Source organism: Pipra filicauda, unplaced genomic scaffold, assembly GCF_003945595.2.
Source record: "Pipra filicauda isolate LSUMZ 115617 unplaced genomic scaffold, ASM394559v2 scaffold185_size1782982_pilon, whole genome shotgun sequence".
NCBI lineage: Eukaryota > Metazoa > Chordata > Aves > Passeriformes > Pipridae > Pipra > Pipra filicauda.
The window spans coordinates 291384-313068 of NW_024104293.1; the positions used below are offsets into that span (position 1 = coordinate 291384).

The 21685-nt window shown below is 43.2% G+C and overlaps 2 protein-coding genes across 18 annotated transcripts in view; one reads left to right on the forward strand and one right to left on the reverse strand.

The window, feature by feature from the left end:
• RABGAP1L (RAB GTPase activating protein 1 like) overlaps positions 1-16397 on the reverse strand; it is a 245133-nt gene extending 228736 nt beyond the window's left edge. Inside the window, exons 1-7 of one of the 6 annotated variants that reach the window (XM_039380095.1) lie at positions 15600-16397; positions 11855-11934; positions 10826-10989; positions 9571-9628; positions 3560-3617; positions 391-514; positions 165-248 (exon numbers count right to left, since the gene is read on the reverse strand). The gene's annotated coding sequence lies outside the window, so the exon portion shown is untranslated. The other 5 variants (XM_039380098.1, XM_039380097.1, XM_039380094.1 and 2 more) reach the window with 5 other exon arrangements.
• Positions 15900-21685, forward strand: part of RC3H1 (ring finger and CCCH-type domains 1) — a 62351-nt gene continuing 56565 nt past the window's right edge. For 8 of the 12 annotated variants that reach the window (XM_027723449.2, XM_027723454.2, XM_027723455.2 and 5 more), the window contains exon 1: positions 16302-16465. The gene's annotated coding sequence lies outside the window, so the exon portion shown is untranslated. Of the gene's footprint in view, positions 16029-16300; positions 16466-16641; positions 16686-21685 lie in introns of those variants that run through there. The other 4 variants (XM_027723446.2, XM_027723450.2, XM_039380092.1 and 1 more) reach the window with 3 other exon arrangements.

The following is a 21685-nucleotide window of genomic DNA, read 5'->3' on the forward strand; positions in this document are numbered from 1 at the left end:
GGTACCTTTCCTGAAATTAAAGGGATGAGCAAATGTTGCCTGTAACGTCACAAAGGTCTCTCTCTGGAAATGGAAAGCACAGCTGGCCTCCCCAAAGTTCTAGCAGAAAACCAACATGATTGTGAGACTAGAGCTCGATAGGGACAGAAAAAAGCAACGCTTACCTAAGCAAGCTATTTCTTACTTGTTGCTGGATTCTTCTCAGTCTTGAAGAGCTGACACTTAAAATCTTTTTTTTTCCCCCAGTCCTAAGCAAAAGGATGGATGCACATATGCAGGCAGCTGTGAAATGTGGCAGGCTATGACTTATTTACAATACTATCAAAACCAGGCAGCTTCAACAGCACAGCTCTGGAAGTGACAGCAGAAACAAAGTACATAGGAACTCACACAAGAGGAAATTCTCCGAAATTCACCATTCAGGTGGTTTCAGCAGGTTTTCAAGTATTTTTATCTCAAGACAAGGACTTTTGTACCGGCTCACGGTTAGAGAGAGACGAACTGTGGAAGGGGGCTGGAAGAAAAAATATAGACAGGACAAAAAAAATTAAATTAAAAAAAACCAAAAACAAACAAAAAAAACCCCAACCAAACCAAACAAACAAACAAAGCAAAAAAAAAAAAAAACAAACCAAAACAAGACGTGGCAGACGGCACAGATTTAGGACAGCAGTTTGCTAGTTTGGGCTCTTGGGAAGTGACTTCACTTTTCCCGAGGAGGAGGAGGTAGACAGATGAGCACTTCCACGGCGCTCTCCCTTCCCTCACCACGAAAACAACTTTATTTTTCGAAGCCCGCACTCCGCTCCGGCTCCGCTGCTCCCGGAGCGGCGCCGCTCCAGGGCACTCCCCACACACACATCCAAAACACACAAACAGGGCACACCGCGAGGCAGCGGTACCATCGCCCCCGCCCCCCCTCCCCCCGCCGTCCTGAGGGCCCGGAACCACCACAGGTCAGCGGCCGCTGTCACCCGTCACATGGGGCGGGCCGGAGGATCCCTCTCCCCCCGCGCCGGGGCTCCTGAGGGAGAGGCGACCTCTCAGCCTCGGCCCCTCACGTACCACCCCCCGCCCCGTTCCCCTCGCCCCGGCGGGGCAGGCCTGAGGCGGCGTTCCCGTGTCTCACCGGAGCAGCCGAGCCGCGCTCCCCGCGCCGCCACCACCGCCGCCTCCAGCCCGGCGGGGCCGCGCAGCCGCCTCAGGGCCGGGACAGCGCCGGCCACACTCCGACGGCGGGCAGGGGCGGGCGGGTGCGCGCGCACGGCCAGGGGCGGGAGCGAGGGAGGGGCAGCCCCGCCCTCAGCCGGGGGTGCCGCGGAGCGGGGGCAGCGCCTGCCGGCCCCGAGGGGGGGCTGGAGTCCTGTGCGTCCACCGGGAGTGCCCCCTCTGGAACACGGAACCGTGGAATCACGGGATGGTTTGGGTTGGAAGGGACCTTGAAGACCACCTCGTTTCACCCCCTGCCATGGGCAGGGACACCTCCCACTAGCCCAGGTTGCTCCAAGACCCGTCCAACCTGGCCTTGGATACTTGCAGGGATGGGGCAGCCACAGCTTCTCTGGGCAACCTGTGCCAGGGCCTCCCCACCCGCACAGGGAACAGTTTCTTCCTAATATCCTACCCTGCCCTCTGTCAGTGTGAAGCCATTCCCCCTTCTCCTGTCACTTCAGGCCCTTGCAAACAGTCTCTCTCCATCTTCCTGTAAATTCCCTTTAGGCACTGGAAGGCCACAATCGGGTCACCCCAAAGCTTCTCTCTTCCAGGCTGAACAATCCCAGTTCTCTCAGCCTTTCCTCCCAGCAGAGCTGCTCCATCCCTCTGCTCATCTTGGTGCCTCCCCTGGACTCTCTCCAGCAGCTCCATGTCCTTGCTGTGCTGTTCCCCAGGGCTGGAGCAGCTCTGCAGGGGGGTCTCAGCTGAGAGGGGCAGAATCCCCCCTCCCCTGCTGTCCACACTGCTTTTGACAATGCCTCTCTCCCGCCTGTCTGAAAGCATCCAGTGAGAACCCAAACGTGTCAAAATCCTCGCCCACAAATGAAGGACAATGGAAGTAACCCATAAATCACGGTGCACTTCAGAAAAAAATTACTTTCTTATGTTTGCCTTCAGATTTTGTACCCCAGTCTCACCACGTGGTAGATTGCGTTTGCTTATCAACGTTGGTTTGGTATGGTTAAACAAATGATTAAATAGCGAATATATGTCTATGTTTAATTAAATATCGTCATTGCTTATGTTTAAATAAATATGTTTATATAATGAAAGCTTGTCTTGTTGGGGGTTTTCCCCCTCTCTTTTTTTTTGTCTTGTGTGTGAAACAAATTACATTTAAATTAACCACAACATTCACACAGCTTGTCTGAGTTCTCCCCATTTCACGTGTGGATCAGCAAAACCTTAAGGAATGTCAGCCCACAGCCTTCAATAAAGGTTTATTTGTTATGTGGTCTTTTTTGCCCTGTGCTGCTATAACAAACCTGTCTCAAAGCTAGCAAGGCACGCAGACAAACGAGAAAAAAATCAGGACTGTTTGACCAGTCCGCCACTTTGTTATCGTTACCATTTGTCTGCAGCTGCTGTAAATTAAATTATCTTCAGATTATTCTTATCACACCACAGGGTTTAGATGAACAACAAAAGCATGGGGAAAGAAGAAGAACTGGGGGGGGAAGAGAAAAATGATTTTACTGAATATTAAAATCGAGGAATAATAAAAAAAAAGTCTCCCTGGCACTGTGCTCAGGTGCTGCACGCTGGTGTATAAAGTGGGTAAAAAACAGAAGAAACTGAAAGTCATTATATTCACAACCAGAATTATGAATAAATTATCATCACTGGTTATTGTTATCGAAATGGAGAGTTTGTTCAGGAAGCCTAGGTAGGAAAAAAGGAATGTCAGGTACAGAGTGAGTGACAATATTTTAATAATGGCAAAAAGGAAAAGAACAGTGTCACAGCAAAGATCCATTAGCAACACACAAATGAAAAACATGAAGTGCATGCTGCTTTCATTTGAATAAAATCATCCAAAGTGTAGGAATTTGAAATAGCGTGGCACCTGCTCTGAAAGAAATTTGGGAGGCTGCAGAGGTGCCAATGGTCATTAAGTTAACGGCTCTTCAAAAGAGATGGAAGGAAAATCAAACTAATGAACTTGAATAAAATAAGTTCCAGTAAAGTCACTGTTTAAATGGCAAACCCCATTGTAGAAAATTAAGGAAAAGCACTCTCTGGAAAGTTTTCCATTTCCCAAAGAATCAACACTGTGAGAAATATCTCTAATTAAAATTTCAGAGACGGCCAAATAAAGTGAAATAAGGAACTTTATTTAACAGCGTACCGGGCGCATCGAACTTGTGACCCAGTTCAAGCACACCTGGATGGGAGGGACAAGCCCTTTTAAGACCCTTCAATTTAACATAGCCACTCCCTCGCTCCTCCCATGCCAGCCCTCGCTCTTTTCTTCCTTAAAAGGCAAGCTTTGCTTTCTGGTGCAGCCCATTGGTTGTCCCCATCCACCTGTCAGGTTGTTTCCCCGCCCAGGCCGCATGGTTACCTGGCAGTGAGCCCAGGCTGCTCTCACCACCGTGCATTCTTCCAGGCTCGCCTTCGCACTGGAACAGTAAGCAAACAGAACAGTAAGTGACAATAAGTAGCAGTAAGCAGGCAGAACTATAAGCAGAGCAACAGGCAACCCCAAGCAGAACTGTGTGTAGCAGCAGGTAGGCAGCAGCAATAAGCAACTTCAAGCAGAACCACAAGCTGTCCACCAGTCCCCGACCACAAAATGGCTCCCCAGTCCTTCAAACAAAATGGCTCCCAAGTGCCCCGGCACCAGGCAGCCATGGAAACCCCTGCTTGTAATAAAACCGTCCTATTTATTTCCAACAAACATCAAGGCTGCAACTAGACCACTGCAGTGAGAAAGCAAGAAAGGAAGGGAAGAGTCTGTTTAAATTGAAATATTTCAATGGCTTGCCCCTTTTAAAAAAGCAAAATCTAGGTTAAATTATTAAAATCAATGTAATAAACTAAGGGAATGATTCGAGCTAATTAAAAAGAAAACAGCACAAGGTCAATATAACCTAGAGAGAGAAAAGAAAAACAAATCACAAAACTTAATTGGGCCCCTATAAAGACATAAAACAAGTTACCTCCCATTTACCTTGTACAAAATTTATAGTGAGGAGACTTCATTTAGTTAACTAGATAATAACACCTTTCTTGAAAATTTATAACTTTATATAGATAACAAGCTAAGTCTAAGAAAACATCTGTTGAATGTCTGACTTAACAATATATATTGATGCTTGTATGTAGATACACTCTTGTCTAAGAAAAACAGCTGTTGAATTCCTGACATAACAATGTGTAATGTTTATGCTTATGTATAATGAATATTCATGAAGTAGCTGAGAATAAATATAGAACACTGTCTGCTTTGGGTGTGACAGGCGTTCAGAGTTGCTCAAACTCCCCCCTGATCACCCAGCGCTGAATTTGCTTTTATCATATAATAAATTTTAATTGGAAATTACCCGGCTTTGGGTCTCTATTTCTCACAATCAACAACACAAAGATTAACACACAATATAAGCTAAAACTGTCAAGAAGCCACGGAGAGTAAAAACAAAAAGCTTATGTGAAAGATTGTTGGGGAAGGACTTGCTCTCAGCTGGGCAAGGAAAGTGTTCCCAAGTCATTTGAGGAAAACCAAAGCCTCATGGTTTTTGCTTTGCTCTTCACCAAAATGTCAGCTGTAACCAGGTGGTTAACAAGGGAAGAGAATATATCCAACCCAAAACACAGCCCCACACCAGCTACTGGGAAGAGAATTAGCTCTACCCCAGCCAAACCCAGCACATGTTAACAACATGCAAACCAATGATCAAGGTAAACTAAGGAAAGAAACAATCTATTCAAGTAGGATGCTTACAAAAATAATCTGCAATTTTAGACAACACATTTAGAAAAATGGTTAAGTAATCTCCAAGCTATTAGCAATTCCTTTCAAGAACTCTGAAAAGACAGCTGAGGTTCCATGAGACCAGCAAAAAGGAAATAGTGCCTACCCTAAATGAGAAAAGGGTGGGAATCAGAGGCCAGTCACCTTTATTTTGTATCAGGCAAAATACTGGAAGAAATTATTTGTAAATTAATTGCAAGTTATTTGTAAGGTCTCAGATGATGAGTTGAATAATAATCAACCATAACATCAAAAAAAAAGCAAATTATGGAATCTTGACTGAAGCAAGGCTTCTGATGAAGCAAGGTCAAGAAGCTGGCTACACAACACTTAAGTGAAATGGTTACAAAATGGCGCTCAGAAATAGTGTCAAGTTTGCAGAGAGTCCTCCAGATGCTCACATCCCAAGTCCTGAACTGCTTCTGTGAGGCAAGAGGCTAGGGAATATTTTTATCATATTTGTGGAGGATATCCTGTTCAGGAGGGAGCTGTAAGCATTTTGGAAGATGTAATTAGAATTGAACAAATCATGACAAGTTGGAACAAAGATCTGAACTAAACAGGATGTAATTCAATAAGGTGAGAAACTATTACATATAGCTGGGAATAATTGGCTGCAAAACTGTGAGCTGAAGACAAAGTGGCGAAGCAGTCACTTTACAGAAAATCTTGGTTCATAGCAGTTCACAAATAGAAAATGAGTCACCACAAAAAATGTGACTATGCTACTGAAACGTAGGAAAAGGCTGTAAAAGACAAGAGCGAAATAATTCTTCTGCTCCTACTGAGCTCAAAAAAGGCTTTCATGAAGAACAGAGCTCAGTTTTGGGCACCTCCTTTCAATTCCAGAGATCTCCTGGGAGAACACAAAGAACTACCAGGAGCCCGCACAACTGAAGGGAATTCAGTTGGACATCTGAAAAATCTGAGACATATCCAAGCCTAGAAAAATAAGAGACTTCGTGTAAAGAGACCAGTCTCTGTCTATACAATAGAAGTGAATACTCATAACCAGCACATCTGTTTGAACCTGGAAATAACTTTTTGCAGCATAATGGACTCTCCAGCTAAAACACTTCATGAGAGTTGCTTTTTTTTTTAGTGTACTTAATTCCTCATCTACTTCGTATCCTGAGGTGTGATAAAAGTCCTGAAGATGCTGTGGGGTCTGTGAGGGTTATAAGGGCTCTGAGGACTTTGAGAGCTGTAGAGGGTCATGGGGGCTGTGAGGTCTATAGGTTCTTTGAGGGCTCCGGGGTCTTTGCCGGCTGTGGTGGCTATAGGGGCTGTGAAGGCAATGGAGGCTTTGAGGTCTGTAGGTTCTTTGAGGGCTCTGGGGTCTTTGCTGGCTGTGGTGGCTATAGGGGCTGTGAAGGCAATGGAGGCTTTGAGGTCTGTAGGTTCTTTGAGGGCTCCGGGGTCTTTGCTGGCTGTGGTGGCTATAGGGGCTGTGAAGGCAATGGAGGCTTTGAGGTCTATAGGTTCTTTGAGGGCTCCGGGGTCTTTGCCGGCTGTGGTGGCTATAGGGGCTGTGAGGGCTACAGGGGCTCTGAGGCTTATGGGACTGTGAGTGCTATTTGGTCTGTGAGCTCTGTGGGGGCTCTGATGGTTTGAGGTTTGTTACCACTACGGGGTGTATGAGGGCCGTGGGGTCTGTGAGGCATATGGGGGATGTGAGCACTGTGGGGGTCATGAAGGCTATGGGGGCTTTAAGGGTTATGAGGGGCTATAGGGGCTGGGAGGGCTATAGGGAACGTAAGGGCTATGAGAACTATCAGGGCTAAGAGGGCTGTGAAGGCTATGGGGGCTGTAATGGCTATAGGGGCTGTGACGGGCTTTGAGAGCTATGGGGGCTGTGAGGTTTATGGGGTCTGTGAGGGCTATAGGAGCTGGGAGGGCTATGGGGCTGTGGGGGTTGTGAGGACTGTGAGAGCTATGGGGGCTCTGAAGGCTATAATGGCTATAGGGACTCTAGGGTCTATGAGGGCTTTGGAGCCTGTGACTCTGTAGGGGCTGTGATGGATATGGGGGCTATGAGGCTCCTGAGGAGGTAGGAAGAAGGACAAAAACTTGATTCCATAATCATCCAAATTCAGGGAGGAATCTTCTCCATCCACTGTGGCAACCAGAGAGAAGGCACAAACATTCCAAAGCAATGCTTGTGGAAAATTTGTATACACACACTGCAAACAAATATATACAAAATATATACAAATATTAATCAAAGCCATCAAAATATTATTCAAATTATCTAGTATCTTAACAATACTGATTGAGGTTCTTCACACTATGTAAACAAACTTAAGTTAGAGTAGATATCCATCCTTTTGAGATCTTCTTAGAAAAAATGTTTTTTGTCAGATTTATTAGTATCCATGGGGGTCATCAGAGACATTTGAGTTCCTGTATCAATCAGAAAATTCAAAGGTTGTTTTCTTGGTCCTACTGGTAAGTAGAGATGGGGTCCATCCTATTTCAGCTCTTCTGTGGTAACCTGCAATTGGGAGGCTTCATTTGGGAAGCCCTACAAGGTATAAGGACTAAGCAAGGAAGTCTGTGTTTACGTGGGAAGATAAAGCCTTCCCTGTTGTCAGTGTATGTACACTATACTTCCTAGTGAATCTGTGACAGAACCCCTGACCCTCAAAGCAACCCCTTCTTCTGCAAGTTCTGCAGAATAAGAAAATTGGAAGTTGTGTGAGAAATTGTTTTCTGAGGAAAATATGCATCACTTGGCTTGTTGGTAAGATCTGACACCTAAAAAGGCAGCTGAGCCGCAATGGGTATGGTATTCAAGTTTAACAGAGCACTAATCTCTCTTGGGCTTCAGAGAAAAGATGAAAAACGAAGAGCAACCAAGCCGTTCTTGTCTGATAATAGTAGATTACTGTAACAGATAACTTCCAAAAACCTGAGAAACGGTAATTTATTATGCTATGCTGCAACTCAGTGTTTAATAATTGTAAAGAATTACAGGGACCTGACACAGATTTCAGGTGAGATTGGTGGATCCAACTCGATTTTCTTTTCACTTTAACTGCTGAGAAAGGTTAGCGATACCAAAAATCATCCCTCCCACCAAGGAGATAAATTATCTTTTCCTGTACTTTTACCTAAAATAATTCCCTGGATTGTAGAGGTGCAGAGCCTCTTATGGAGATACTGGTTGTGTAAGCTGTGCCTGGGCCCATCTGCATTTTAATAATATATGACCGTGTAAAATATACCAGATTTATCTCCTGCCAATAAACTTACATGGGTGGATACCTTAGTTCGTGGGAGTTGCATTGGTCTTCTGAACAGTATTTCACAGGGACACAGTTTTGTTGTTTGGTGAGGTCTTTGCCAAGATTTATTAACATTTAACAGTAGCACATACAAGACATGGTGATTTATTTGGCTGTAGCATAAAATCCTGGTGCAAACTTCAGCACTGTCTCCTCCTGAAGTGCTGACTGTGATTCGGGGTGACAGCCTCCCCTCACCTCCTTCCAGGCAGACCTGGATCTTACAGAAGCTTTGTATCTTTGTATCTCTCTGGTCTTGCCCTTTTAGCTGCTGATATCGAAAGGCAGACCGAGGGTCCGTTTTAGAACTTTAACATTGCATTCCCAGCATTCTCCTTTCAATTTGTGAGCTTGAGAAGTACAAGGCAAAGCCAGTTTGCCTCAGCCTCTGCCTCCCAACCCTTGTGAGTTGTAGCTGTTACACCTCAGAGATCAGTGAATGACCATGGTTGCCCTCCGCTGGTTTTCAATGTTTAACTCATCTCTGCAGGGTAGAAACAGTTTTATCTTGTCTATTTAATATGCAAGTAAGTGCATACATGCCTATGTGCTTCCTGTGGAAGGAAATCCAAGGAGAAGATGGAGTTTTGTATGAAAATAGAGGACACTCCTTTTTTTCCTTTTTTTTTTTTTTTTTTTTTTTTTTTTTTTTTTTTTTTTTTGCAGAGCTCTGTGTGTTAATGGAAACAATGATAAGAAAAACTGCTGCCTGTGAGAGACAGTGATAAACTGCCACATAAACAACCTTCTGATATCAAACTGCTGAAGTCCAACTACGGTCGAGTTGTAAAGACTGAGGATTTCACAAGGAAGATGAATAACTTACTTTTTAGCTCTTATTTTTCATTCAGGTAGCACATGTCTGCCCAGCAGAGCCACCAGAACGCCAGTGCCCCCAAAAGCACTGGGGACAATAAGACTGGAGATCCTGCAGCCTCATGTATGAGAACAAGAAAGTGCTTCTCAAAAGAGCTGGGGTTTGTGAACAGGCTACAACTTTTGCCCATATTGCAGCCTTCCATGTGCCTTAATGAGCACGTAAAAAATACCCATTCATCTCTGAGAAACTGATGACACTCTTGCTAAAATTAAATGAATATAATATCTTAAAAATGTATACACAATGCAAGCTCCATCTGTGCCCACAGGATGTTCTGATCCTTTCACTGTTGTTTCTTTAGCAATTATATCAGTTGCTTATGTAGAAAAATAACACCAAAAATACTTAACTAGCGAAACCACAAACACTTATCTCTTCCTGTCTGGAAACGAGAGTCAATTCCACTATTAGTTACTATTTTTCATTCAACTTACTGATTCCCTGTAGTGATTTTCCTTTTTCTTCTTCTGTAAATGACACCTCCTTCACCTGCTGGAATCAAAGAAGAGTAGGCAGCATCATATGACATGTCACATTACTGAAGCCTTCAAGCAATCTTGAAAGAATCTTTTATTAACAATGAAAGATATCAACTTCTTTTTACAAAACCGGTGTTCTTTTTAAGCAAGTTAAAAAATCAAATCAATAGTTGAAATGTCAAATTCAAAAAAAAATCCTTAAAGGTTAGGATTAATGATGTAATTCTTGGTGACAATTTACCAAAACCAGAAGAACATACACAACAAGAACCATTTGTAGTGTACATTTACAATTCAGAAATTTCAGTGTTTACTGCTGAAATTGAACTGCTGGAATGGTGTGTAACAGCTTTTTACCAGCACAGTAACGAGAGAGAGGAAACTGAGAATACTGTGCTGAGAAGAAATTCAAAAGTGGAGGAGGAAATTCTTATCAAAAAGGTAGGGGTTTGTGTGCATGAGAATGGGCCTGTCAGAGAAGACATGATATGTAGAACCTGGTAAAAGAATAACAAAAATTACCATACAGAATGATCTCCAAAAAATAACCTCAGCCCATCTAAACAAATTTGACATGTTCTCAGTGAAAATAATCTTTTTGTGAACTGTTTCTCAAGCATATACTGGAACTACATATATACAGAATATAGAATACATTATACATGTTACATATTAGATATATAATATAGATATATAATATATTATAGTATATATTATATAAATATATATTATAAATGAGATTTTTTTTACAAGTCTCTTCTGAAATCCCACTATGAGATGAGGTATCAAACATGTCTCTCTGCAATAATGTGAACAACATACTTTTTAAAACCTGCTAGAACTGAGATCTGAATAAGCAGCTACTTGACATCCACACTAACATAAAACCACCTAAACTTGCTTTATGCAGATATTCATAACATCAGGAGTAGCTAAGGTTGGTCCCTGATTTTCCTGTGGGAACTGACAGTCCTATTTGCTGGAAGGTGCACTAGGGAAGTCTTGTATCAGGCGTTCTCAAACAAGCCAGTACAAAACTTGGAGTCTTTATGGGGGATACTAAGCAAGGATAACTCCAGGAAATCATCAGCATGTTTTCCTTTACTGCAGAAATGGGATGTGACTGTCTTACAGAGATGTAAGACAGTCCTACTTTTTTCTTGTAGTAAGAGTGCTTTCCCTGGGAAATTCAATTGGAAAAATTACTCACCCCGCAGTTTACTCAGAATGCATTTACTGTAACTTGCATGAGTGTGGAGGAACACAAGGTCTAGTGGCTGGAACAGGAGACCAGACCGTGGGTTTATTCCTCATCTTGCCACTGCTTGCTTTGTGAACCTGAGAAGTTTCTTAACCTTTACAATTCAGCTTCCCCTGCAAAGTGAGAGTAAGGCTGTGGTTTTACATGCAGCTAAACAAAGGTATTACTGGAGAGAAACTGTGCTGGCTGTATCGCCCTCTCTGTCTCTTATTTCCCTCAGTTTTACTGTACACAAGGAAATCTGCCAGAAAAGAACAAAAATTACATTGCTAATTTAGGCGGTTTGAGGTTTTATGCACATACAAACACACTGGAATTCTTATAAAACATAATTGTCTGAATAGTTTAGCATCTCAACTCATCTATTACCTTCCTAAGCTCAATAAAAGGCTGTTGTAAAATGTGATGCAGCAGTGTTATGAAGGAAAAGAACTAGTTTCAATCTAAGTACCGCTGGAAGAAGGAAAGGAAATAAAGGATTGTAGTTGGGCTTTTCTGTTAAGACAGAATAAATAGAAAATGAAATAAATCAAGGAAGTGCAAGATAAAGAGGTGGCAGCATATGGCACTTGGCTGCTGCCTCTGCCTGGGGGTGATTCAGAAGCCAAGCAGATGGTGATTTCAGCAGAGGGCACCAGAACAACAGGGATGTGCTGTGGTACTGTGCCTGTGCCTTGCTCTGCCTGGTGGGTCTGTCTACACACCTGCCATGCTGCAAATTCTTGTACTTTATATCGCTTCAAAATTTTTGTCACACAGAGAGAGATGTATTAAATGACAGTGGAAGCTCTGGGATTGAAGCTAAGCAGGAATTACATGTAAGCAAAGAGGCAGTAAGTAGCAAAATGAGAATCTGGGGCATATACCCCTGAGCCAGCATTCTGCATCCCTAAGCACCAGCGGGAGAAGGAGGAGGAGGCGATGGGACAGTTAAGTAAGTGAAACTTCTAATGAGAAATCACTGAGGTTTCTTATTACCTCCCTTATAATTTCTTCTTTTTCCACAGCAGCTGCAACCAGAGGGTATATTTACATAGATCTTTTGCATTCCAAGTAGCCTGAAAATACAAACATTAATAACTGCATGGAGAGTTTGCAAATTTATTATGTACAGCATCAAAGAACTGTAAAAAGTTTTCAATGAGATGTTTGGCAGGTTTGCAAATTGAATGTTTGGGAGAGAAGCAGTCATGGAGGAACTCTGATTTTACATATATGCACTTTACATTCCTGTAGATCCTTCAGGATTCTCTTGCACAAAGGAAATCTAAATCTTGCCTCTTATGGTGGAGACACTGAATATGTCCTTCCACAGAGGAAGGCTCTACTTTGCTACCATCCTCTTGTTTTCAAATAAGCACATATAACAACCTCTAATAGTTATATCTGCATCCCATGGGCTTGGATGATATTCAGCATACTCTTTAATAAATATTGGAATTTTTTGAAATGATTACATTGGACAGATATGGTCTTCTGCTTTTGTCAGTGGAATTTTATAAAAGTGCAGGAACTTAGGTTTTGTTAACGAGATGGTCAAGCACATACAAGTGCTAAAGATTTTCTTTTTTGTTATCTGTGGTTTACATGCTTGGTAGTTTACATTCACACATCTTGGCTGTGTGAATTAACAAGGACATTTTTTACATACTTGCAGCCACCTGGAAAAATACATCATCCTTGTCTTTCATTCTGATATCACAGGTTTCAAAATGAGAATTTTTCCATTATTATCAGCTTTACTGCTCATGTTGGTAGCTAAAACAGCAAAGTGAAACACTGCCAACACATTTTAAAAATATGTATTTTTTTATAAAGACAGCTATTCTGGTAGCACAGTTCTATATCGGTTTTATATGAAAGAGCAGTATAAAAATTGAATGGTGAGATGACACCATTCGACAGTTACACTGGTATTTTACCTATTTCTCTCGGTCATACAGGCTAAAATGAGGAGTCATTTTTAAGGCATAATCTGAAGAACATTACTAGAGTGGCCACAAATGTCAAATCCTAGAACCATGCCTACACATTATCCCCTCTTGGATGGAAAAACAAAAGAAAAAAAGGAATTTAAAATTTAGACTATATGTGGTAGAATCAAACTAACTCCTGTGGGTTTTTAAGCATGTCATGCAGGAAGAAATGCTGTGTAACTGGGGAAAGCGGACATTAAAACTAATCTAGGTACCTCATGGGAGCAGCTCCCGAGGAGAGAACAAGCTCACCTACAAATTTCTGAACTTTTAGAAAACAGAATAAAGAATAAGCATTAGAAGCAGTCTGACTGATGGAGGTGTAAAATGGGGTTTGAGAATTAAAGTTGCAGTGTTACATAATAAGAACCATAGGCCATTTCAGGTCCCACTTCTTTAAATTTCAACAACTGCAGTAACCTATGTTGTAATACTGCAAATTATTGTTAGCGTGTTACTGGTGATGGAATTAAATGCTGAGGGAAAACATAAACTACCTGAAAACTAAAAGCTTTCCACAATACAGGAACAATACACAGGAACCAAGTATAGAAAGTGGCAGAAGTCTCCAGACTGGATTATTAAAATCCAGACTGAACAGAACACCAGAACATCACCTGCTAGAAACTAGGAAGTATCAGGATGTCCTCAGACCTTGACCATTTCTAGTTTCTGTGACTTTAAACCAAGGTTTAAAGAACGCCGGCCATTTTAGCTCCTACTGCCATCTTCTGCTTCTGCTCACAACACTGATAACTCCAGCAAGGGTCACATTTCTGTGTAACATTTAGGAGAGGAGTCTGCAAAGGATGGCTATTGCTGGTTGGAAATTTTCTGTGGTATAGAATCTCAGACTGGTTTGGGTTGGAAGGGGCCTTAAAGGCTATCTCATTCCACCCCCTGCCATGGGCAGGGACACCTTCCACTAGCCCAGGTTGCTCCAAGCCCCGTCCAACCTGGCCTTGGACACTTCCAGGGATCCAGGGGCAGCCACAGCTTCTCTGGGCAACCTGTGCCAGGGCCTCCTCACCCTCACAGGGAGCAATTTCTTCCTAATATCCCATCTAACCCTGCCCTCTGGCAGGTATGTAGAGTTTTAAATTAGAGTAATAGGGTGAAGAGAGTACTTAAATTGATCTAGAATAACATGCAAAGATACTGTTTAATAGGTCATTTTCAAGAGAGAGGACTGATTAGATAAGCATATAATGATTCAGATTTGAATTTTATTTTTTAAATTTTTTAAAATTACACTGCAGTTTGCCAGTTGGTTATATGAAAGACGGTGCTTCAGGACAAAGACTCTTACATTATTTATACAGCCATTAAGAACAAGTAGTATGAAGGTTTCATTGAGGCATTGTAGAAAGTATTGCAATGCCAATATAATGATAAAAATATAATAATGTACTAAAGTGTGATCATCTCCAACTTACAAATCTGGGTAAGTATAATATTCTTGATTAAACTGTTCATTCAGCTACTTAATTTTGTGACAATGGTACTAAGGATTCTGATGTTTACATTGCTTGTTTTAGATTTCTCTTGGTGGATTTTTAAATTTTTCCTGTTAATCTTTTTGAAGCAACAATAAAATAGTCATAATGCTTAAGACTGACATTTCCACGTTAAACTTCCCAATTTATCATAGAATCGTACAATGGTTTGGGTTGGAAGGCACCTTAAAGCTCCTCTGGCTCCAAACCACCTGCCATGGGCATGGACACCTTCCACTAGACCAGGTTGCTCTAAGTCCCATCCAACTTGGCCTTGAACACTTCCAATTTACACTTCTTTTGTAACTCACACTAAGGCTCTTGCTAAGTTAAAGGTGGTATTTGTAAATATGTTACCTTCTGGTGGTAAGAAAATATGGTAAGAAAAGCCAGCTTTCAGAAATTAATAGCTGTTCTTAAAAATGTTATTTAAGCTTGATAAGCACTAGGCTTGTTTTGGTGGACAAACCTAAATAATGGAGATGATTTCTACAGTAAAATGGATAGTTACTACCATCACATTTCTCGTAAAATTAACATGAAAATCTGTCTGTGGTCAGTGCAAGAGTCAGAAGTAGGAGCTGAAGAGTAACCTCCCCCTGTGTAGTTTTTCCTTGTGTGTAGGAGTTTAGCTCTGTGATTTATTTCTATGTTCTATCTGGATGTCACGACCCAGCTTCCTTTTGCACGTTGCTGTCTTGGGTCTCTGGCTCTGGGCCTGGATACTTCTGACCTGACGTTGCTCTGTTTAAATTGTATTTTGAGCTCATGCGACGCTGCAGTTCGGATATTGAACTGATAATACACTGTGTGCTCCTCACGGTGTTACAAACTGAAAATAGAAATGCAGTGATTCCATACCCAGCATCCCACACAGTGGCCTCACACCAGGATTGATCCCACAGATCTGGGCACAGACGTGACAAAACACCTGGGCGGTAAGACGGGGACACTGAACACTATTTTTGGTCTTTAATTTGAAAACACATGTGGATAAATTCCTTAGTATTTTACACCATATTCACATTCTTGTAAATGGGCATCAGGTGGATGCTACCTTCAAATAACCTGATGGCAAATAATTAGCTCTCGTAACACTTTAAAACTATCAGTCGGTACGTGCTAAGTAAATGCTACGAGTCATTATGAATACCTGTAAGGCATTTTATAAGGATTTAAAATTTCTTCAGTATTTCAACTATTTCTGATACTGCCATACCGGAAGGCTTGGTGGGTCCCCAAACACCTTACCTGTGGTGTTGTTAAAGCTGAGGATGATTTCAGTGGGTCCTGCAGCAAATAAAGCTACGGGGGACCTTCTCCAGCAGCGAGTCCAGCTCTGCTCCTTCCCCTGGGGCTGGTGGGCAGAGCGGCGAGGGCTTTGCCCTGAACGGCCGCCTAAGCGGGAACAGCTTAATTTGTGTTATTTTCCCTTTAAGTTAGAAAATTACCCAGCCCCAAGCTCTTAGGTGTGTTGGCGTGAGGCAGTCGCAGCGGGGAAGATGAGGGGAACCGCAGCGCTCGCCAACACAGGAGCATCCTGAGGGAGAGAAAATGGCGGGCGGGGGCCCTCGGGAGGCTCCCAACACACAGAGCACTCCTCAGGCGGCACTCGGCGTGTGAAGAGCCGCGACCTCCACCCCGATGCCCGTCTGAGCCCGCTAGCGATGAGAAGATGAGGTGACAGAGAGAAAAACACCCCAAAATGGCGAGAGAGGGCAACGGGGAGGTATACCGGCCCTCACAGACCGCCAGACGCCCTCTCGGCCTTGGGTGACAGTTCCGCCGCCCAGCCCTGCCCAGCCCAGCCCAGCCCTCACGGCGCTCCAGCCCGTGACTCGGCTGTTTCTCCCTGCCCCGCCCCGGCTGCTCGAGGGAGGAGGGCGCAGGAAGGGGAGGGCGATGCGGGGAGGGAGGGAAGGAGGGAGGCGGTGAGGGGAGCAGCCGACGCACAAGATGGCCGCTGCTGGAGCGGCGGCGGCGGGGCGGCGGCGGGCGATGGCGGCGCTGCCCCGGGGCCCGCGGGTACTGCCGGAGGAGCAGCAGGGCGCTGTTTCAGCCCCCGTGTGCCGGAGCTGAGGGGGCCGGTGGGCGCTGCGGGGAGCCCGGCCCGTGTGGTGAGTGCGCCGGCTCCGCCGCGGGGTGCAGGGAACAATGGGGCGGGAGGGCTCTGCCCGCCTTGCCGGGGAAGGAGGCGGAGGGGCGGGCGCTCGGACGAGCTGATCTCCAGAGGTGCCTCACAACGCTGACAGTTCCGTGGTTCTGTGCCTCTCCGGGCCTCAGGCTCCTTCCGGGCTCGATTTCCGAGCGCCCTGGGCAGGCGGGGAGGGACCGCAGGTCTCTGTGCCCGGCGCAGGGAAGGCGGAGGGCGGCTGGGTCCGGGCTGGGGGTGGGGAGAGGCGGCATCGCCTCAGGCTGCGGCGGCCGAGGGACAGGCGGCTTTTGTGTGTGCCCTGCGACTGCTGTTGTTTTTCTGCGTGCCTAGAAAGATAAGAAAACTCATCCCCGTGTCGTGTTGAACCACAGCGATGAGGGAATTAATACCCCCCGTTCTCGGGACACCCCCCCTCCCCTGGCCGTGGCTCTTTTGTCTGTGGCGCTTGAGGGAAGAGCGAGGTGGCCTCGGCTCCCTCTGCGTGGGGACAAACCGTGGTGAAACCGCACAGGAACTCCCCTGACTTTCACTAATTTTTCCACCCTGGCGTTGTTTTGGCCATTGGATTCCGGGGCGAGGGTGGGTAAGGTTTCATACCGGGAGCGTGGTGGTGGTGTAGCTGCATTTTAATGTGCTTTAGTGGTTGGGAATGTCCTGGTGTCAGGTTTTGTCCTCAAAAGCCATTTTGAGGCCTGTACTGTTTTAGAACAGGGAACTGATGCCGGGGTTTTTTCCTCCTAGGAACTGGGAATGTTGAATTTTCCTCCACATGCCTTTTCCCTCAGAGTAGCTCTTTTATTTTATTAATTTCAGTCAAGTGTGAATGACAAATCGCCTGTCCCTCTGCTGGTAGCTGCTGTTTTCTGGATGTTTTTGCCATATTGAAAAATGGCTGAAGTGGGTAAAAAAAATTGAAAAATTGACAGAAATTATTAAAAAGTTCAAAGTAACCTGGGCTGTGGCTGAGCTGCTTTAATCATTGTAACTGGTTTAGCAATGCTGTTGTCTAATGACTGCTGGAAGAGAAATGCAATTGTTAACTTCACCATTTATATTTTATTCACATCATATAGCCACAGAGATGTTAGATAACACAGCGGTACTATGAAGCAGAAATTAATGTGATCCTAAATGTACCTTTTTTTACCCTATTCAGCCTTATAAGGATATGGAGGGCATTAATTTTATCAGCTATAAATGTCTGTATTGCTGCGTTGGAAGTCAGTGGAGCTAATAAAAGACTTCATAGCTGTATAAATAACCCACATTCCAGGTGCTGTGTGTACCTTATTGACAGTTTCTAAGCTTTACCGGGAGCACCGTGGCTTTCTTCAGTGCATTAACACTCAGTGCTGATATGAAATTATGGTTTCCACTAACATAAATAGAAGCAGACGTTATCAGGCACCTTTTCTTTTCCCAGCGATAGCTTATGGCTTTGCCTTCCTGTCCCAGAAAAGGGTCTGTCAAAGCAGACAGCTTGACAGGCTGCTTGGAGGGAAATTTAGAAACACAGTTACCATCAGTACAGTCTGTTTTGACAACCAGAAACTTGAGTGGTGAGCTTGTCAATCACCTGTGAGCAGCAGGAGCCTTGATGGAGATGAGTGGGAAGTTATTTGTGTGGTTTCTGGTGGTTTGTTTGTTTTTGTGGGTTTTTTATCAGCTCTGTATCCAGACTAGCTTAGTTCAAAGCAAAATATTTTATAAATTTACAATGCGATGATTGTACGCGGATAATTTAAAAAACTGGTGTTCCAGTGAACAGATGAATGTATGAATCCGGAAATTGTAGACATTAATAAGGCAAGGTTTAATTTAGGGGCATCTTGAGACTTGTGTATTATTATATAAAAGTGTTCCTGCTGAAGCAGATGAACAGAACAGGATTGCTTTTGGAAACTTCTGCTGTGATGCCAGTGATTCACCAGCAGTCTGGGTGGAAGCCATTATCAATCTTGTTGAATTAAGTATCACAGAAGCTGAGATTCAATGAGAGTGTGTGTTAAAATAGTGACTTAATTTTTTACATAAAAAACAGCATTTTGTACAAACTTACAAAAATGCTGGTTTGTAGGTTGTGGGTGAATCTGATGGTGGTTACCTGTGATAATGATGGTAAAGACTAACATCCCATTTAATTAGAGTCTATATCTCATAACTAACCAGTGCTGTAAAAGGGTATTTGATGGTACTGAGGGAATTGACCTTTCCCAGTCTGGAATATGTAATGATAGGAATGAAAAATAATGTTTTTATTTTATTTTGTCACCAAGAATTATAGTTTACATGCTGGATACCTGGGAAAAAATGTTTCATCCATTTGAAAGACCTTGCGTAATCGTAGCTTTCAAACAATATAAAGTGTGAAGCTGGACTAGAAGGAAAGAACTCACCTGCATTTATTCTCCCAAACTTCTCAAGCATCTCAAAATAGTGATGCAGCAGCCACTATGAGGCATCTTTAAGTAGGTGACCTTTATAAAACTTTTTAATTTTTTGCAGAGCCTGCTCATTGTTTAAAATTCTCTTCCCCACTGAATCATTTTGCAGATGAAAATCTGTGTGGTTCTTTGGTGGTTCTTCCCACACCCAGTAAATCAGGTGGTTGTGTGCTGGACCATCCTAAGTATTACTGGCTGTTAGGCCAGGAAAACCAATGTGTCTCAAAGTACATGAGAGATAAGCCATAGGGGAATTTGTAATTTGAAGTTAATGCCCTGAACTGCACTTGGTAACGAATATGAAACCATTCTCACACAGAAATAAAGATATAATATGGCCCTGTTGTGAAAGATCTTTGTATAAACATGCTGCACCAACCGAAATTTCAGCGTGACCTTCAAGATTCCATGTAGGCTCTGTTACAGTAACGCAGCCTGAAGTCGAGGGACTGTGATAACTGAGAAGGAAAACCACAGATGTTTACTTACGTTATGTTACTTTCCTTTCGGCACAGAGATTCCACGGTGAACAGTGAATTAGGTGCAGTTCCCATCACTGAGGGTGACCACTTGTTTTTCTCAAGAAGCATCTCTCGATGGTTATCGTTTGCATCAGTTTCATTTTCTTGGTTCATAGTAAAAGTTGAACTGGTATTGGGTTTCCAAGGACCAGCTGATTTCTGAGGAGGTTTTTTTAGTTGTGGAAATGCGTTAACAGGCAAGAAAGTGAGAAAGTCTTGTCAGCTTCTTGTAAATAGATTTTTCTGGTATAAAAATAATTTCTGGTTAGAGGGCTTGAGGAAATAGCTTTCCTGTTACTGCGTGGTAGCAACAGGTTGTGTTGCTATCAGCTGGAGAAGGATGGCAGTTTTGTGATAGAAATACCAAGATTTCTAAATCATTTGCTGTAAATGTGTGTGGTCAGAGGCAGCACCAGTTGTGCACTGCTCTGTGTTGGAATGTCTAGAGAGGTGTGTTTCATGCAAGTGTGATGTGTGTCCCCCACCTCCCATTAAGATTTCTTTCTAATGCAGTGAGAGGGAAGGCAGCTGCACGTGGTCTAAGGAAAATTTCAGCAAGCAGAGATGGCTTATTGTATATATCAGGGAATACACACACACACGCACACACACAGACCTGGACATCCAATGCAGACTTTTACATGAAAACTTATGCCCTGCATGCTGGGTTGTGTTTTTTTCCCCCAGAAAGTAAAGTATCTCGGGAAGCCTAAGAACCACGTGTAGAAAAAAAATGTCTCTTTGTGACTTGATTGTTCAAAATAGGTAAGGGCACACAATGTTAGCTGCATTGTTAAAATGAAGAATTGTTAGGAACGTGGAGAAAGATCTTCATATGAGAAATAATGAGGAGGAGAGGGGAGGCAAGGCACAAAATGATTGTTTTTCCTCTTCTGCTACATAGGAAATGGAGGATATGCAGTTAAACTGAAAAGTAGGGGAAGGCTGGCTGAAGGAACCTATCTTTCGTTTGCCTCACATAGTTTGTGACAGAGTTGCCATGTAATTTGATACAAAGAATCAAATTTCTTTGAGAAGAGAGTATTTGTGTCGGGGAATACTGTGGTGAGCCTGGAGTTCAGTGTGACAGAAGATGGAGGCTTTATTGACAATTATGCCTTCCAACCATAAAGTCACTGAAACCACCATAAGGACACGTTGTTCTTGCTGTATAGGCCCCTCTCACTACTGATTTCTTGCAAATCCACTTCTTTAAAGCATTATTTCTCCGTTGCACAAATATTTGGCACTTGAGTATGTGTTATGTTAATCTGAGACAGGACTGTACTTCAGCTACGGGACAACTGAAGAAACAAAGCCTGTGGTGTGGCTGAGTGACTACAATGTGCTATTCTGGGAAAATCTAGATCTTGCAGGTGGTTCCTGATTTCTTTCAGTTTGTTTCTTGTTTTAACAAGGACAGTCAGGCAGGTCTCACCCCTCTACTATCCTAGTTTAATAAATATTTTTAAAATTATCTAATTAACTACTCTTTAAAAGCAGGCTGTTAAATTAAAATCCGGGCATTCCAGACGTCATTATTTTTCAGGATGCTCCTGTGTTGATCAGATCCTGTGAGTATAAGCCTTGAAGATTGAGGTATGGTTGGTTTTAAACCTGTTCTTGATAATAAAATGCTGCTTGATCAGCTGATGGAGCAGGAGTGCTTGTGACCTGATTCTAAATGTCTTCTCAGCACTTCCTCCTGAACTCCTTTTGAGCAATCACTTCAGTTCAAACAGGGAGGAAAATGAAGGGTGTTCAATTACAACTTTTAACTTCCCTACTGTTTTCAAAGGAGAATCTTGTCTCTTTGTTGTGCACTGGAGGTCTTCAGGGACCTGCAGCTAATTATTTTTGATAAATTGTGGCAGGCAATATTGGACCCCAACTCAACTATCTCTTGGCAAAAGGAGTGAGGTTCAGGGAAGGCATTGCAAAATGAATCAATTGAAATTCATGCCAAGGGGGACGGTTTTAATTACCTACTTATTAATAAACCAGCTTCTGTGGAACACTCTCAGTGTTCAGCAGCATTTAACTTTCTCTGTGCTTTGTTTTTAGAGTAAACATTATTCATACTGACTTAGCACTCTTCACTTCTTGTAGCAATTGTGCTTGAATTGGTAACTCCTCCATGTCTTACTACAGTGACTGTAATGTAAATGCCCTTCAAAAGTGAATGAAATAAAACTCTTATTGTTGACTTACTTTTCC